The 14,777-nt window shown below is 42.4% G+C and overlaps 1 protein-coding gene across 2 annotated transcripts in view; it reads left to right on the forward strand.

Moving 5' to 3' along the window:
* CRTAC1 (cartilage acidic protein 1) overlaps positions 1-14,777 on the forward strand; it is a 478,485-nt gene that overhangs the window by 372,876 nt on the left and 90,832 nt on the right. The window lies entirely within an intron of this gene.

Genomic DNA, 14,777 nt, shown 5'->3' on the forward strand with positions numbered 1-14,777 from the left:
GTTCAAATTATGGATGATTACTGATTGTTGCAGATAAGAGGAGTTATCATTCTCTCAGAATATTAAACCAGAAAAATAGCCTCAAGGTTGAACAAATATATTTTCTATAAGTCCAAAGTGACATCACCATTAATAAAGCACAGATTTATTTCCTGTATATTAATGTAAGCAAGGAACCAAAATTAAGTTTTTTTAAACTTTTAATTTACACCTTTAGACACCTTTTTGTAGTTTTAAACTACATTAAATAATGTATTTATAGGTTAAATATCTAATATCTGTATAATTCTTCTATTTTAGTTTTTCTATTTGCAACTTTGCAAGTGTTTTTTTTTCTTTTCAGTGTAATACTCTCTATATTTTAGTCGCATGAGTGTTTGTGTATATAATAATATGCTGCATATTTAACTAAAATATGTCACATTTATTTTTGTAATATTTTACAATGGTAGCCATTAATAAAAAAAAGGCACACAGGGAACATTTCTCATAATTCCCACAAACCTCTGTCATCCAGTAGCTGTGGATTTCTTGGTAAATCTTATGGGCGTTGTATTGCATTAACAGCTGGACATCTGTATCAGATAAACCTGCTTTAAAGTTGTCAGTCATCGTTTATACCTTATGGTATATTTTAAGCTATAATTTAGATTAAATAAAAATAAATAAATAAAAATAGAGCCACATATCAAAACATGAACCTAAAACTGAGGACCACTCACACATTTACATGTAATAACAAGAACTGAGCTCGTGAATTGGTTGGTTTATTGGATAATTATCCACCTGGATTCTGAGCCTGATCTGCCAATTTGCATCTCACAGCGTAATTATAAACAGAGGTCTTGGAGTGATGGCTGATTCTGTGGGTAAAATCCACATGTTGGCAAAACTCTAGAATTCGAATTCTTAACATGTCATGTTCCAACATAGAAACGTAGGACTTATATACTGGCATTGCTCACTATGCTATCTGAATCAGATTAAAACTATAAAGAGTTTAAGGCCCCCTCCTAGAACTCTCTGTTCAGTGAATGGGGGTGTAGGCGTGGTTGAGGACTGTGTGCATGCAGGTGTGTAGTGAGTGTTGTGTTTATTGGGAGCTGTAAACTGTATGTGGTGGCTAAGTCTTAGTGTGACTCTGTGTGCTGGTTGAGTGTTGTGTGTGATGGCTGAATTTTGTGTGTGGAAGATTCTGAGTGTGACGGAGTATTGTGTACGTGGTGTCTGAGTGTTGTTGGTGTTTGGTGCTGTAAACTATATCCTCTGGGGGAGTCTGAGTGTGTCTCTGTGTGCTTGTTGAGTGCTGACAGTGTGTGATGGATGAATTGTGTATGTGGTGTCTGAGTGTTTTGGGTATCATGAATATAAACATTTATACTAATCAGCGTGTATTCAATTAATATGTCTATATTTGATGCATAATAATACCATGTACATATAATATTATATGTATGTATATGTGCATAACACTTGGAAATACATCAATTAAGTAAAACTGTTTACAATTTTGAATTCTGTCCTCTTAAGAAAACTATATATAGCAAAGGACCTATTTAAGGATTCAACACAAATATTTACTCTCACTGACATATGCACATACTGTCACAGACAAAAACACTGACATATACTCCCTGCCACTAACACACACTGACACTAATGCTCACAGATACACACACTGACACTAACAATCACGCATACGCACACTGGCAATAATTCTCAATAGCACACACATTGACACACACACACTGACACATAAACTGATCACAGCAATCACACTCAGGGCTGGATTTCCCATTAGGCAGAGTAGACATCTGTCCTGTAGGGGTGCTTTCTCTGTCTGCTAAAACCCCCCTCCCTACATTTTGTCCTGTGTGTCTCCTATGGCAGTCTATTTCAATATATTCAAAGATTTGTCATATTTAATAGACTAAGCACTCCATATAAACAGGGGTATATCATTTAAGTGGGGATCATATTCCTTACCTCCTCGTTTTTATTTTTGTTAAATTTTTGGCTTATTATTAAAGGGATTCTTTAGGCAATGAGCAGTGAGGCTGCAAGAGAATGATCAATACACCAAACCTGCATTATGGTTGTTTTGGTGACTATAGTATCCCTTTAATGTCTTTGTGGATTGAGCACAGCACTGGGAGATACTACTGCACACACTTTTATACAAACTAAAAAAAAAAACACTGCTACCTGCTACATAGAATGCTACACACACTGTACATACACACACCATTCATAGATACCCCCTCACAGCCATGACACTAGCACTCCGTGACACACACTGAAACCAACACTTAGTGACACGTTGACATGATCACTCAGTGACACGCTGACACGAGCACTCAGTGACACGCTGACACGAGCACTCAGTGACATGCTGACATGAGCACTCAGTGACATGCTAACACGAGCACTCAGTGACACGCTGACATGAGCACTCAGTGACACACATTGACACGATCACACAGTGACACATACTGACACGAGCACTTGGTGACACACATTGACACGATCACTCAGTGACACATACTGACATGAGCACTTGGTGACACATGCTGACATGAGCACTCAGTGACACATACTGACATGAGCACTTGGTGACACATGCTGACATGAGCACTCAGTGACACGCTGACACGAGCACTCAGTGAAATGCTGATTCGAGCACTCAGGGACACACACAGAGACACGATCGACACAAGCACTCAGTGACACATGATCGCTGTGTCATGATGATCATTATCACTCAGTGACACACACACTGACACGAACACTCAGTGACACACACGCTGATATGAGCACTCAGTGACACACATGCTGATATGAGCACTCAGTGACACACACACTGACACGAGCACTCTGTGACACACATAATGACAGAAACACTCTGAACCCGTACTCTAGGCGGCCACCTATCCTACCTTTAGGGTATACTATGCTCTCCCTCTCTGCTTTTCTCAACCATCATTTTTATCCATAGCCCTCATAGTACATGCTTCCAATATTCCCACTTGTTTGTTTTTCTTTTTTTCCTTCTGTCTTCCATTCTCTACGTTTTCTCTCTACTGACTCCAAAAGTATTTTTTTTTAAATCCTCTTTCTTTTCATCAGTCTTGTTTCCCAAGCTTCTAATCCCCAGACCTTTTCTCATGTTTCCTTGTTTTTTCTCAGCATATCTGTTGACGTGCTTATACCTTAGTCTCCCTTGCGACTCCTTTTTCCTGCCCCGTTCTATCCGTCCATCCCCTCTCTCTCTTATTTTTTGTATCATAGATTACATATGTTAGCAGTTTTAATAAGAAATAGCTGAGCACACATTTGACCCCAAACTGCTTTTTATTTATAGGTTGTTGTCATTCTTCAGTGTTGATTTATGCAATGCTGTTTTATCATACTCTAATTACAAGTCACACTGTCTACATTGCTATACTTGTCACTGTACTGTTGATTAGTTAAGGATCAAACATGCGTTTCTTATTAGAATATTAATGCAATGGAACAAAAAATTGAATTTCAAAATTTATTTTATAATAATTGTTTGCACCTAAATATGAAACAAGAGCATTTATTTTTATATAAATTGATTTGAGGGAAGCAGAGTCAATAATAAATATTTTACATCAGTATCATACTTGTGAAGAATGTTAAAAACATAACAAAAGGATATTAAAATAAAATATATGGCAGCATAAAATTGTTCCCTTTCTACTCTGGGAAGATCTTAAGCAAAGTACAAATAATCTGTGGCTCATCTTTCTTCCGATGCCGAACACATTCCTCTGATATTACATTTTTTGATGCAGCTTCAAATCTCCAGAACAGACACAGGACAAAATCCTTTAAATCAAAGACATTAAAAAACTGATGGGATGTGAAATAATAGAGATTCCCCACCTAAACTCCCTTCTTCATGTTTAACCTTCACATGGGCCGTTAACCACCCTGGGAAAAAGGTAATTACAAAGTAGAGCTACAACAGTTAATTAAATATGCTTTGAAAAGCTATCTTTAAGTAAGAAGCAAAACTGGTATCAGTGAAAAGCAAGTCACATTCTGCTATAAGGCTAATGGGCTTTGTTCAGCTGTCTGGTAATTGTTAAACCGATGAAAAGCTTAATCTTAAACATCCATTTCCCCCCCTACTTTAATGTGTTTTAATCTTTCTTAGAGAGATCAGGATCTGCTGAGATAACACCCCATTATTAACTTTTCAAAACCTTGCCCGTACATCATCAGCATTGTTTGTTCTGTAAACTATTAACCGAGTTTTCAGGTTTATGAAGATTTCAGAGTTTTGTCCAAGATATCAGTGACTGGCCTTAAGATTAGGTGGACCCTTAGTCTGGAAACATTAGTACCTGATTTCTTGAACCATGGATAATCCACTCTTTCTACGATGTAAACTGAAACAGTTGGAGCTTTATGTTGCCCTTGACAAAGAATTTTGGACTTTTCATCTGTAAGCTATTGGCCTCCATGTCTCATGAACAATTTGGCTTACGATATCGACCTTCTTTACTGAACATCTAGACCATCTTACAGAAATTACTAATGTTCAAAAACCGTCAAATTTGTTAGGCACCATAAAGTAAGAATGGTTGACTGTTTTGACAAAACTGAGGCTTTAATTAACTCCTAAATCTTTGAAATTAAAGACTAAGAAGAATCCTGGTGTAAATCCTGGCTCTGTCATTATATGTATTTCATAAGGCCAAGTATGGCATTAAAAGTGAAAAAGAAGGAGGCGTGGCCTGACGGCTCAACTGAATGGTCACATGAGCTGTTAGCTCCTCCGTGAACCAACCCTCCGCAGCGATTATTATAGCAAAGTCTGCCTTATACCACACGCAGAAAACCACAAAAAACGGTATTAGAGACATGGCATCGAAATCTGCCAAAAAATCCAAGCACAAACAAACCTTGCTGCATGTCCAGGAGCTTTCCTCGCCGCACCTACAGACCCAAGATGGCGCCGAGACGCCGAGATCTCCAGCAGCATACTCCGACAACAGCGACCTCACCTCGGTCTCTGAACCAGCAGCTTCCCCAGCCACGGACCTTTCGATCCACAAGATGTTACAGGCCATGCAGGCCTCACTACAAGCTGAAATGTCCAAAATGGCGCGGGAGATTAGATCGGACATCCAAGCATTAGGAGACAGAACGTCCCGTCTGGAAGATAAATCGGAGGAAATAATATCTGCGCACTTTAGCAGACGCTTACACCGAAATGAAGGAGCAGCTAGGCCGCCTAACGGAGAAAGTAGCGGACCACGAGGATAGAGACAGGCGCAGTAATATCCGCCTCCGCGGCATTCCGGTGGAAGTTTTACCCCAGGATCTCCAGGCCTATGCCACGAGCCTCTTCGAACACCTAGTCCCAGACCTTACACAGAGGGACTTCCTCATCGACCGCATACACAGGCTGCCTAAACCAAAATATCTGCCTGCGACAGTGTCCGAGGGACACAATTGCAAAGCTGCACTACTTTACTATTAATATTGCATTATGAAAGCCTCCAGACGCACACAAGACTTACCAGAGAAATTTGCGACTATCCAGCTCTTCACGGACCTCTCCGCATCCACACTGTCAAAAAGGAGAGAATTCACCATCATCACCAGAGCCCTGCGAGACGCAAACGTCCTATACCGGTGGGTGTTCCCGGCACGCTTAATTGTCCGGCGCAACGGCGTGGACCGCCATATTACCAACATGGAACAGGGGAAGAGGTCCCTTGCGGAGTGGAACATTGCCCTACCACTGCAACCTGACGGAGGCGCCCCACCTGAACGCTGGCGACCCACATGGAAAGTGACGACCGACTGGAATGCAGCAGCTTCAGCTAAGTGACTTTCCCACAGACATACATGCTGCTTTTTTTTTCCGCACAAGGGCACATAAGCCTGACACTTTCACTAATTGGAGACTGTCTTTGTTACATCTTATTTCATTTTTCCGTACCCTTTCCTCCAAGATTTTCTGTTTCTTTACTTTTCTTAAGGGTTACCAAAAGCTTATTGCAGGATTTTCTTTATATATGATCCTAAAGCGGTCGCTGAGAAAAAAAGAGGGAAAAATAGATGAAAGACAAAATTGCTTATCGAGCCTCGTAGCTATGGCGGGACTCCGAACATCGGGTCCCCCCACAGCGGCGATGCAAGAGGACTGGAGCGTGTTTCACACCACGCACCTATGGTTAGTCATACGTAACGCCCCACACCACAAGGAACATTGAACTACTGCTATAGCAGTAATAATAAGATACTAAAATGCCCCCACAGCCGGACCTTGCTGTAATGCCAGGTCACCTAATCAGGGACCAGAGCTAAGGGAAACAATGCCATAGAGCAGACACTAATTCCCGATAACTCCGAGGGCCGACCACTGTCTGGTTTGCCACAACTTTCCCCCCCAGGCTCAGAGGAGCCATGCTTTCACCGTCTCAGCCGCAAGGCGCTCTCTATGACTTTTTTTGTATATAGTTCTTATCACCCTGTTCTCCTACCGCAAGATTTTCTCCTGGTACCCACCCCTGCCCCTCAAATCCATTACCCCACTATTGTATCAACTATGGCTCACAACACCCTACGAAAAACAACTAAAAACCACCAAACAGTTTGGTCACACTACAACTCTGATAAGGCCCTATTGCACGAGTCATGCAAACCTAATATCCACCACTTCCCTGATAAAATGGGAGTTCAACCTCACACTGCATCGTCCCTACAACCTACATAGCAAAACACCACCGATACCCACACAACATATATCACGACGCAGCAACTGTACCGCTTCTATCCCTTCACAACATGAAGGACATTCGCCCCGCGTCGAGCTCCAAACAGCTGCCCACTACCGCACGCACAAATGACACTCAACATACTGTCCTTAAACGTTAAAGGCCTAAATTCACCTCACAAACGACGACTAGCACTGGAAGAGGCGAAAAAGCATAAAGCCCAAATAGCGTTCTTCCAGGAGACCCACTTCAAATGGGGACACCGCCCCAAATTCTGTTCCAAATTATTCCCCCACGACTATCACTCATGCTTCAAGAAAAAAAAGAGAGGGGTATCCATACTGATAGGAAAATCTGTAGCATTTTCCTTAATCAAAAAAATAAGCGACAAACAAGGATGATATCTCCTGCTCCAGTGCCTCATTAATAATGAGCCTTATACGTTTTTCAATATATATGGCCCACACACAAACCAGACAGAATTTCTGGATATCGTGTTCGCCCTGGCAAATCTGTACAGATTCGGGGAACTCATAATAGGGGGAGATACCAATTTCCTCCTAGACTGCACACTGGACACAACCTCAGCACATAAAATTACCACAACATCCGCACGCAAACTCAACAAAACATTGCCACCAAATTCTAAACAATAACTTCCTAGATCCGTGGAGAATTCTCCATCCCTTGGAACGAGACTACACGTTCCACTCTTCAGCGCACAACACTTATACGAGGATAGACAGGTTCCTCATACCTTCCACGACAATACATAAAGTTGTAACGACCCACATAGTCTTGATAACTTGGTCGGACCATGCCCCTATAACACTAACCATAGCAGAACAGTTCCCTGCATCAGGCAAAGGATCCTGGAGACTGAACAACTCCCTATTAATGGACCCAACACTCACGGAACAACTAAGAGCAGACATCACCTCATTTTCACACAAATTTGACCCCAGACATAGATGTAACCACCATCTGGCAAGCACACAAAGCAGTTATATGCGGAATCCTAATCAGAGCAGGTAGCTATGCCAAAAAACAACGACTTAAAGACTACAATACACTAATCTCAGAGATCACAAACCTCACACACAAAAACAAGACAGCCCCCACACAACCCCTACAACACCAACTTTTAACATTACAATCCAAACTCCGAGATATAGAATTAAAGAAAATGACCCATATGCTTAAGCGCTTTAAATATAACTTCTTTGCACAAGGTAACAAAGTGGGGGCACTGCTGGCAGCACGACTCAAAGCACACACTGCCAACTCAAAAATAGCCTACATCACCGATGACTCGAAACGAAAACTTACGAACCCACAAGACATAGTGGATGCGTTTGCATCCTACTATGGCACGCTATATAACCTCAAAGACGACCCTGAAACTACACCACCCCCTAAATCTGCCATCGAGGATTTCCTGGCTAAGACGAACCTCCCCAAACTGACACCTGATGATATAACCTCCCTATCTGCACCATTTACCGTAAAGGAAATAGAAAAAAACAATTACGCAACTACCTAAACACAAATCACCCGGCCCTGACGGCTACACTCATTTCTACTATCAAACATTTGCATCCACCCTATCACCTCACCTACTCATGCTATTTAAGCACTGTTTTGAAAAAGGCTCACTGCCCCCTGAGATGCGGAAAGCTCACATTTCCACCCTCCCGAAACCAGGGAAATCCCCAACGCAATGCCCCAACTTCAGGCCCATCTCCTTGCTCAACGGAGACATCAAATTATACGCCAAGCTCCTAGCAAACCGCCTATCCAACATTCTCCCAAAGCTTACGCATAATGACCAATATGGCTTCGTGAAAACAAGACAAGGTTCGGACAATACCAGGAAAATCCTTAATATCCTCGCATACACACATGCCAACCACGGAGAAGGCCTCCTCCTAGCGCTAGACACGGAGAAGGCCTTCGACAGACTTAATTGGGATTATATGCGAATGGTCCTACAAGCATTCGGCTTTACCCCACCAATACCTTCCGGAATTATGGCCTTATACAACAGACCCTCGGCACAAGTGGGAAATGTGGGTTTCCTGTCCACCCCATTTAATATCACCAATGGTACTAGGCAAGGCTGCCCCCTCTGTCCTCTGTTTGGAACCACTGGCATACGTCATCAGACACCACCCTGGCATTAAAGGCATGTCAATAGGCCCACGCGAGTACAAACTATCTATGTTCGCTGACGACATTTTCCTGACGTTAAGCGACGTAGAAACATCCCTGCCAACCCTACTGAAGCTTTTAGATGAGTATGGTAGATTATCATACTATAAATTAAATCAAGCCAAAACCCAGGCTCTACCTGTAGGCCTACAGAAAGCCACAACCGCAGAGCTTGTTAAGGAATACAGATTTGACTGGAGAAAAGACCACGTCACATACTTAGGGGTTAAGATAGCGCCCACGGTGGAACAAATATTTCACTATAACTATAAACCACTACTCCTACTTTGCAAATCGGAATGTAACATGTGGAAACCGGTGAAACTGTCTTGGTTAGGCAGGATCAACACCATTAAAATGGTCCTAATCCCAAAGCTACTGTACATATTCCGCCTACTACACATACAAGTCCCGCCTTCCTTCTTTAAAACACTCCAACAGACAATATCCCAATACATATGGGACTCCCGAAAACCCAGACTATCACACCGCATTCTACAACAAGCCACAGTGAAAGGCGGAGTCGGTCTACCGGATATACACGCCTACTACAAGGCAGCTATTCTAGAGGCAGCAGTAAAATTACACACCCACAAAGGAACGTACCAATGGGTAGACATGGAAGTCGCCCACTCTGGCACGACGTCCCTGGTTGATCTCCTGTGGACCCCCACAATATATCGGCCCAGGGACAAATCCCTTTTTTTTTTTTTTAATTCTTTATTTTGGTTGTGCATATATTATAGAATACAGGCAAGCTTATAATACATCACATTCACATAGGCAAGCTTCCATAAACACAAACAATGCATTATATGATATATGAAGAACATGCACATTTTTATATTATATGGTCAACATTCTATGTGAACAGGTAGGTAACAGATGAGACTTGCACATTTTTAGGAAACGAGTATAAAGGAGGTGATCATGTCACTATGCATAGTGTAAAATATAAAACATGTTTAAGGGTAGGTCGCACAAGCAATAACAAGATTGGTATAAACAGTTTTGTGGCCTAGGAGCTAAATTACATGTCAGGGTTCCACCAGTAGCATATAATACAGGTTGTGGGGTATCCATGTTAATCTATGATACTCAAGCAAAAGTGGTAATAACTTGCTGCACCTGTTAGCCTATGAGAGATAAAAATGGTAGCATAGAAGATTTTTTAGGCCTATATCTACAAATATATGGTTTGTACTGACAGTAGCTAACAAGGCTTAGGGCCACTGGAAACAAGTTGCCTTCAAGGCGGTAGCTAGAGCAAGGAGGTACAATAAAAGTATGATGGCAGACATAAAAACAAGGCCTTAAAACAAGGGAACCGCTTTTTCTTGTAATGCCATTTGTGGCCGTTATCATAGGTTTTGCCTGTTCGAAGGGTGATATAGGCTATATGTATAGCCAGCCTTAGTTCCTGGAGACCCATAGTCTATGCAGTGACAGTTTGTAGTTACTTGAAGAAATAGTCCGTGCAGCAACAGCAGTAAATGTGCCCTCCGAGTGCAAAAACGGCATGTCCACTGGGAGGCATAGTAGTCGGCTTCAGCCTATACCCAGTGCAGGAGTGTGCCTCTTGCTGTTGGCGTTCGTCTCTGGGAAACCGCTGGTGCATGCTGTCGGGCTGTATAGGGCTGCTGCTGTGCGGGTGCGGGAACAGGTGATCCTCCAGCCCCAGGCTGGTGAGCAGGCCTGCATCACAGTGCCACAAACTCGGTGACTGCCAGAGTCCGAGTTTCCTCCTCTTGTGGGAGTGCTGGGGGGTCTGGTGGTTTGCTTCCGTTTACGGCGCTGGGACCTCCGCTGCTGTGGAAGATGCTTTCGGGCTTTAGCCCTAGTGGCCTTCAGCCCAGATGGGCTACGCGGAGTAGGGGTACTTGGCTGTGTTGTCGCTGTGCCCGAGGACACCCTCCTTGCTCCCCGCTGCTTGTGCCCTAACTCACCGGCATGGGTCTTAGTTTGTGGATTGGCCTGAGCCATCTGTATGTGCTGGTCCAGTTTCTCCCAGAACTGGAGGAAGATTTCCCCGAGGCGTTGCAGGGTATCTGTGGCAGTTCTTTGATGGGGCCTGTAGCGTGTCCAGTTGGCTGTACCAGAGCTCGGGAGAAGCACCTTTCGATGCAGCAGCCTCTCCCGGTTTCTGTTGTCGTGGGTTGCAGTGTGTCAGCCTCAATTTTTGGGTAGTAGTCCCTGTTTTTTGTCCCCAGACGTGGGAGCTCTCACTGGACATGTCTGGGCTGCTTGGTTGCTTAGCTCCACCCCTCGGGACAAATCCCTTTTACAGACCACTTTACTAACTATACACCACTGGGATAAACTACGTCACAAACACAATATTACCCATAAATTCCATCCTCGCACGCCATTGACAGCACTAAAAGCAATCTCACCTTGGCTCTCGCTGCGCTCATGGGCCAAACTGGGAATTACCCACATAGAACAAGTTATGCAAGGTAACCTCATTAAACCCTTCCCAGACCTACAGGAGGAATTCAAACTCACCAATTCTTCAGTGTTTCCTTACCTGCAACTCAAGAGTGTAATTCCCTTACATGTAACGCAAGGCCATACGCTTTACGACCCAGGCTCAAGGGAGATAGCAACACTGTATGACAGATGCTGGTAAACTCCCAACAAACCCAAATCCTTATCCCTATGCTATCAGTTGACCCTAGGGGCCACAACCATAGGCACCCCAAAATGTGTGATCCAATGGCTCACGGAGGGCACTGGCTCGATAACTGAAACTGAGGTGTTGGCATCCCCACAGTGCTACTCCCATGTAGAAGCCCACAAAAAGCTGGTATATAGGTGGTACTTAACACCCCAAAGACTCCACTCGATGTACAACACAGTACCACCACACTGCTGGAGGTGCCGGACTGAAAGGGGCACAATGCTCCACATCTGGTGGACGTGTCAACGAATACGACCCCTATGGGTAGAGGCACAGACTGTTTTGCAGTCCCTGGGTATCTCATCGCCACCCATGGATGTACACATAGGTTTGTTCCTCTCATACCCGCGTTCAACCCCAATATATGTACGAAGCATAATGGCCATTGTTATCCTAGCAGTAAGAAATCTAATAGCAATTCAGTGGAAACAACCCCACTGTCCCTCCCGAACCCAACTACTAGATAAATTCCACCAGTATTATACATATGAGAGTGTGTCAAACAAGACTGTCGCTCAACACATTTTTTTCCAAACAAACTGGGCACCATGGGTGAACCTAAGGGACAAAACAACTAATGGTAACCATATGCCAATTAGGTGCTAGCCACGAACGGATGCTAATGCTACCCCATAGCTCGCCAACCTCTCCCACCACACGCAACAGACTCTAGAATCCACGTCCCCGTACTAAGTCATAAAGAACCGAATTGACCCCTCTGTGGATACAAGCACGGCCAAGTCGCAAACTCCAGAAGGCCCTATTGCTTATACGCAATGGCCACCATACGCCATGGTTAATTGATGCTATGCACCACACTACACTAAGATATACACCTCCCCCCCCCCTCCAACCCCACCCACATCTCCCCATTGTTTCTTCCCAGTTGGAGGATCTTAAATGCCTGAGCATGTAGTACAATCCATTCAGGTACAAGAGGTTAGTGGTCAACCAAATCAAGACAGTAGATCAAAAACTTTAATGTGATAAATGAAACTTTGATGCGCTATACGAAATAACTATAAACGCACACATACGACGCAACCTAGAGGGTTTCCGACATCACCCTCTTACTTCCTGCCGTTCAGATACTAAGATAAGACCACAAAAGACAAACCCCATTGTACATTGTGATGGAATCGCTTGTTATACAAATTTTGATCCCCCCACCCCCCTCTTTCTTTCTGTATCCCATCTACTTTATGAAAATTAAAATTGTCAATTGAAAAAAAAGTGAAAAAGAAAAAGCTAAATGGATCAAGTCATGTGCATTTTCTTATTGCTTATTTCTTTTGTTTTCTTTTCTTCCTTTGTTTTTGTAAATCAGAGCACAGTATATGATATCTCAGATGAAGACTGTTCATACCGGCAACTGAAGCATTTATTACAAATAAAGCGAAACGTCTTTCGTTGGTCCGTTCACTGTATAGCAAGTGAACTCTTAAATGTGTCCTTTAGAATACCATTATAACATGTCATATTTTTATAGTGTAGTTTATCCAGTAGAAGATAGCTTCATCATTATGACTATAATAGCCAGGTCCAGACGCTGCATTAACCAATTAATTCAAGTACATGATTTCTTTTTATTTTATAACTGTTGCCATAGAAAGTATGCAGCTGTCACACCCTGAGCTCTTCTTTCTCGTCCTACTATGATGCTTTGTGAGCCTCTGGAATTAAATGTATATCATAATAAATTTCCGTGCCGATCTCTGCAATATCTAGCCAATGGAAATATAATCAAAATTTATGACTTTGTTCCTCCTGCGCTGCATGCTTCAGATGCTGTAGTACTTACACATTAGGTTAAAAAAAAAAAAAGAGAGAGACCGCTTCATACAGTGGATTTTTGTTTTGTTAAATATGCTCGTACTGCAAAAAAAATATTCTTTATTTTATCTCTACACACATCCAGTTTTAAAATTGCTTTGCAAATCACATCATTATTCATGCAGACACATAATATGCAGGTGTGAAATCTGACTTCCTAAAACAGATCATAAGATGGCGTGCGGCAAAATTAAAAATTGTAAATATTGTGCACAGTGATCAAACATGCCTGGTTGTCATAAGACATTCTGGTGTGCCAAGTATAGGACACCCTTTGTCTACCTGTGCAATGTATTGCTTGTTGACAATTGAATGCTAATTTTCCATTGTACACCTTGTACAACTTGATATCATGCTCGCCTTCAAGACTTCTCGAGGGCTGCACCGTACCTGTGGAACTCACTTCCCTCCTCCATTAGATGCTCGCCCAGTCTCCACTACTTCAAAAAATCATTAAAAACCCACTTCTTCAATTAAACTGTTAATAGCTCCCGATTCTTGCAACTGTCATTAGTCTAATACTATCCTTACCTTTTGTGTAACTTTACCCCACTCCCTTTAGCTTGTACGCTCATTGAGCAGGGCCCTCAACCCCTCTGTTCCTCTGTGTCCAACTTGTCTGGTTACAACTACATGTCTATTCATCCACCCACTGTAAAGCGCTGCAGAATTTGTTGCCGCTATATAAATAATAACATAATATAATCATGTAGAATCCTCTGTGTCGTTAAAGCTAGAGTCATCCACCAGGATGAGATACTAGACAACCCAAGGCAGGACCCAACAGATGGCATGCTAGGACAATCTTGGATGAATGGGTACTTCTATATTTTAATCTGTCACCGTTATTCACAAAAGTGAGAATTTAAAGGGAATTCAAAATGAATTTAAAACTTAAGGCATGAGTAGCTGAATATTTTGAGAGCTAAAGCATCAAACATTAACTATTGTTCTGAACAATATAATTGAAAGAGCCCAATCTTGCAAGGTGGTACATGGAACTCATTTAAAAGACATCATCTTCCGTACATAGTCAAACAAATCTCTGTATGTAATAATATTGAAATTGGTTAATTAATAAAACAGTTATTGACTCCTTAAACCTTACTCTAAATTACTCTAAATTTTGACCCGTGCTTTTTATATCTATATCTGATGGAGAATGTTGTATTCATATGTTTTTGCAATGGCAGGCGACATACAAAATGTTCTTTGGGAATCGAGGCCTTCTCTAGATCTTGCAAACGTGGTGCTTGAAAGTTGTGTTCAGTGTATTATTCAGCAATGTATGACTT

This window comes from Pelobates fuscus, chromosome 10, assembly GCF_036172605.1.
Source record: "Pelobates fuscus isolate aPelFus1 chromosome 10, aPelFus1.pri, whole genome shotgun sequence".
Lineage (NCBI taxonomy): Eukaryota > Metazoa > Chordata > Amphibia > Anura > Pelobatidae > Pelobates > Pelobates fuscus.